Source organism: Psittacula echo, assembly GCF_963264785.1.
Source record: "Psittacula echo genome assembly, chromosome: 3".
NCBI classification, from domain to species: Eukaryota; Metazoa; Chordata; class Aves; order Psittaciformes; family Psittacidae; genus Psittacula; species Psittacula echo.
In genome coordinates, this window is record NC_137736.1 from 9053160 (window position 1) to 9058767 (window position 5608).

The window sequence follows — 5608 nt, forward strand, 5'->3', positions numbered from 1 at the left end:
TGAAAGAGAATTCTGTCCCAGCCTGTTTTTTCAGTATTTCTGCTAACTGAGATCAAGAGAAGATGTTTCAGTGATTTTTGCTAGCATGCACCGGCATTAATATAAGATGCAAAACCAGGTATCATGGAATTCTAAGGCGCTTTAGAAAAATAGAAACCAAAAAATGGTAACTAACAATCCTTAATTTTTCTTGTATTGCTTCAAGCCTTCATTATTCACGGTATACAAAATTCTATGTTGCAATTCTGTGTCTGGTAATGTTGCAAAGACAAATTTTTACAATTGCAAAATAACATTTGTTTCTTACTAAGTGCCTTTATCTTCAGGAAAATAAAGGTGAAGATAAACATGGAAAATTCAAACCTGAATGTCTCGTGTCTGGCAAAGTTCTGAGTAACTGAAAACAAACTTGTGATGGAAAATGTCGAGCAACCTTAGCTATAGGTGCCAGTACCAAGATGTGGTGTTTTTTAAAGCAAGCAAACTAGCAAAGCATACAGAGATAGAGATCAGCCGTTCAGATTTACAGGGGGCTGATCAATCCCCAATCTTCTCTATCTCTCCCCACGCCTCAGTTCTCTGCCGCTAGCACTGCCTCATGCACCATGCACGTCTGGCTGACACTGTGCAGCTCTGCCTGCATGGCAGTGCCATTCACCCTGCCCCCTCCTTCTCCTGACCGAACAGGAGACGAGGCTCATGATGAGCACAGAGCGAAGTCTGAACTGCTGCTCTTCTAACGGGAAGTAGATGCAGAGTCATGCTTGCATATGGGCAGCCCTCACCTAGGTGGCTGTTTGAGACTGGATCTGCTGTTGATACTTAGAATGTTGTTCCCAAAAAAGAAACACGCGTGGTTCGTTCAGTGGTTCTTGATCTTATCCTTGTTGTATACTCCCAAATTCTCCGTGTGCACGTCTGTCTCTGCCTCCTGTTCCAGTGGTGTTTTTTTGGTGCAGGAATAGCTTCTTGGACATGACAGGAACAGCTCTTGTCTCTTTCCTGCAAGATGAGGAGACTTTCTTGTGTTATTCCATGTCTGACACCAAAGCAAAGATACTTCCATTGTGTTAAATAAGATCCCACCTCACTGTGAAAAACAAGCAAAAAAATAGAAGGGGAGGGGGACATGATGAAGAAAGCAACAATAAAAATGTATCATTTAGATCCATTAGATCCATTAGCTTGCTATGGAGATTTTGCAGAAATTTGGAAGTGGAGAAGAGTATTCAGGGCAGAAGAAAGAGCTTTTTTTGTGTTAGGGAAGACTTGCAGAATTTAGGACAGTTGCTTTGGCTGGTATGGGGGACACAGGATCCTCACGGCATAGTTTAAAATGGGGGGGAAGAGGGTTGAAGAGACACTGACTCTGGGACAACAACTGAATATTGAGTGAATGTTTGGACCTGTTTCTTACTAATTACAAAGTAGGAGTTACTTATCTGGGACTTTGATACCTCTCCCTCTCAAAATGGTCTAAAGCAAAATTCTCTGCCTTACCAAAGAGAAACAAAAGGCAAGCCTTCTCAGAAATCCTGAGAGCCTCGAGGTTACTTGGCAGAAGCTGTAAGACCTCAGCTCAGGGTCACAGCAAGCATCGGTATGACCAGGAGAGCTGCTGAATAGAAAACACAAGGGGTAAGTCCATTCACATGAGCTACAAATGGTCAAAACTAGGTTAAGAGAAGAAGTGAAATGTACCTGCAGCCTTTGAGGAACAGCATCACATTTACAGATACATCGGATGATAGCAGTCTTACACAGATACTGAAAGATATTTTTTCATGTTACTGGTTGTATGTAACCTGACAAAACAGATATTACAGTCAGGCTAGAGCAATCCTCAGTCAGAGGAACAGCAAAAGCGAAAAAGGGTAAAACAGGTATGTCTGTATCCTAGAACCCAGCTGAAGCAATACAGTGGCACCCTCACAGCGTCCAGCACCTAAACCCATTAACACCTCTGCTTTATTATTAGACATGAAAGGAGCTAACAAAAAATAGCTTGAGAGACCATAAACTGAGCTTTCAGATCACATTGTCTGCAGTACCAGCAAGTCATGCTTGTAGTCTGTTATCTGTGTTCTAGACAGTTGAAGCTAGCTTGGAAAGTCACCCTTCATTCCAAAATGCTCTGGAGTCTCTTCCTGCCCCTGCCTCCCCGCCCCGGCCCTTGCCTCCTTCACAGGGCAGCACTGAAATATTCTGGATGGGGGTTTTTGGCCTGCATCCCCTCCTGAGGGAGAGCACCAAAGGAGTACGAGGGTCATGCTTTGCTCTCCTTGTTACTTTGGAGAAACGTGTCTCTGTCAAAAGTGAAACTGAGAAAGGGCTGTGGGCCTGATAAAGGCCTGGGCAGGAGAGGCTGCCTGTGGGGTGGAGGAAGGTGGGGCAGGGACCTGGACCCTGGGCGACTCACCATGCACAAAACCACAGAAATAACTGAAAGGCTGGGCCAGCACTGGGGCTGTGGGGATACAGAGCCCTCTTCGCGCAGTTGTCCTTGGAAGCACAGCGGGGGGGGGGGAGGGTGTGGAGAGTCCTCTGATTCGTTTGGATTTCCCTAACAAGGGTGCAGCACTGACATGAAGGGATGTTGCAGGCATTTTTCCCCAACAGAAGTGTGCTGTGGGTTTGTTAGGGGCACTGACACTCATCAGTGGGTAGGGAAGATTATATTACACAGATCTTGCTGTAATTGTTTCCAAGCCAAGTGCTATAAACTCAGAAGATTCAGTTAAACCAGGTAAGTAATCAAATGGCAGTAAGGTAGGGCAACTTCCAGGTTTAATGCAGCCAAACAACTGGAAATCTGTTTCATGGTGTTACCATCAAAGGAAAACATTTAGAAGTCTCTTTTTTTTTTTTTTTTTGAAATCCATTTAATCTACTTGGACCTCACAAACACAAAAAACCACCTTAATCATAATCACTTATATCCTGTATGGATCTTTCTTTTACAGTGAAAATTAAGGCATTTGCTGACAGAGAAACTTGAGTTACAAAGAAAAAGTAGGTGGAGGTGAGGTGGGGAACCCTGGGGGCATTCATGATAAAAATGTGCTAAAGGGTCATAAAAAGAGGGGTTTGAGGGAAGAGGTGGCTAATTGGGAAGCTTGGCTCTTTCGTGACCAAAGTGCTACCAGTTGCTTAACCGTTAGGAAAGAGATAATAACTCCAGAATATAACTCTGCCAGCAACAGTGTCAGGCTGTAGAGGCAGCCCTAGTGACTAACCCCCTTCAGTCATAGCATCATAGAACAAACTCAGTTGGAAAAGACATTTAAGATCATCAAGTCTAACCCACATCGTAACTCTTGCCATGTGGCCAAACCGCCAGAAGAGAGGTGTACACACTGAGTCCAGTGGTTGCTGGTTGGAGCTAGACTGCTCAGCACAGGGAATTCAGTGTGGCTGTCCACATGGCTCCCATTAGGATTACAACTGTCAGCACACAAAGGAGGGAATGAAGTCCTGCCAAGGTCCACGTGAGTTTGGTGATGGTGTTATTCACCATGTGTGTTTGTAGTGCTGTTATGCTTGATCCACATGGAGGGTGAATAGCTTTTTCTCTGTGGGATAAACAACAGCAGTCATTCAGGTGAAGGTACACAGACAGGGATGGTGCACATGTGTGTACCATGGTTGGGTGGAGGGTCAGTGGGATTTCTATGCATGCCAGAAGGTGGGTAACACAATGGTGTTTTGAGACATCAGTCTGGTCTTTGCCAGTGAGGGAGGAAGGACACGCATGGGAGAGGCAGCTGCCTGCGCATTTCGTGTTGCAGGACTGGGCCAGAGCACATGGCTTTGATGGGCACATGGGCGGGATGGAGCTTGATGGTACCTCAACAGACGGGTGCTGGCGCTAGGAGGTGGGCCATCAGGGGCTGCACATGCAGCTAGGGGAGAGCTGGCCAGTAGTCCGAGACACTCCAACACTTGGCAGAGGTGAGAGGATGGTGTTATGGAATACTTGCATGACCGGTGTACATGTGGACACATTTTTGGTGTGGTTTGGCAGACACAATGTGGATCATGTTGCAGGATCTGTGAACGACCCTTTGCAGTCTGTAACTGTAAATCCTCTGCTCGTATTCTGGGATGGATGTTTCACTGCGTTGGGACAAAACGTGCATGTGAACCACCAGGCATGGGACAGCGGAGCTGTTTGTGTGAGGAGGAACCTCACATTGACACCCAATGCTTTACCAGGAGAGATGGACAGGACTGTGCCTCTTGGTTGAGATTAACAGTGTTACTACAATGCTAAATGAGGGATATGCAGTATTATAGGATGTGATTTTAATGGGAAATTAATGATACAGTTGCACATGCAAAATTGGGGTATATTTATACCTATGGAGAGCTCATGTCTGTATAAAAGGATGAATCTCCTGGCAGAGGGCCTTGGTGAGGAGCAGTGTGCAGTGCTATGTGAGAGGGAGGGATGAAGTACACAGCAGCACCGTACATCCCTGAGGCACCGATAGTTCTGTAGGTACCAGCCGTTAGGAGAGGAAAGGCCTGGCCCTGTATGCAGAAGGGAGACAACAGAAGTTACCCGTGGTGGCTGTGCTGCGGGTGGGGATAGATAGCCTTGGAGCAGCCCTGCAGCCCCGCGGGCAGAGCGTGCGGGATGGGGCATGGCACAGGAACAGGAGTGAGCGGAGCACTCAGCCCCAATATTGGGTGCCACCGGTGGGGGCTCGGCGGAGGGTGGTGCCCGCTGCGGGCCGCCAGGGCCCTGTGTCAGCGAGCGGGCGTGCGGGCGGTGCGCAGGGGCCGGGCGATGCCAGAGCGCTCCGGGCTGCGTGGCTGGCCCCGTGCCCCGGGACCTTGACGGCGGCGAAGAGGGCGGCGGGCCGGGAGGGGTGGGGTGGGCGACAGAGGGTAATGGCAGGGGGAGGGGTGGCGGGCGACGGAGCCCCCTGGGGTGCGGGGCGGGCGGCCGCGAGTATTATGGGATGCCTGGCTGGACGGTGGCTCCCGGCGACTATTATGGGATGCCTGCCTGAGCGGGGGGGGGGTGGAGGGGGTGTATGTGTGACTATTATGGGATGTGCGCCCGGGGTGTGACTATTATGGGATGTTCTGGGGGATATACAGTGTGCCCCCCGTCCTCCTTCTCCCCACCGCCGCAGGGGGGTGTGCCTATTATGGGATGGCAGGCCGGCCGGCACGCGCGCGGGCGAGGGGCCGAGCCGCGAGGGGCGCCCTGCCCTGGCGCGGGGTCCCGGGTGCGGGGGGGGGAAGGAGGGCGAGTATTATGGGATGCCGGAGCGAAGGGGTGCGAGCGTGGGGAGTATTATGGGATGTTTCTCAGGGGGGGTTGGGGGGCTTATTATGGGATGTTCCCGGCGGGAGGGGTTATTATTATGGGATGCCGGGCCGGGCAGTGAGTGGGAAGTTCTGAAGGGAGGGAGGATATTATGGGATGTCTCGGGGGGGGTGGTTGCCGAGGAGATAGGGGCGTGGCCTGTTGCTGGGGTCCGGGGGCATATTATGGGATGGAGGCGGGAGCGGGGCGTGGCCTGGCCGGGTTTTTTCCCCTTTAAGAGGCGGTGCCGGGGTCGGAGCCATTTTCCCTTCAGCAGCAGCAGCGGCG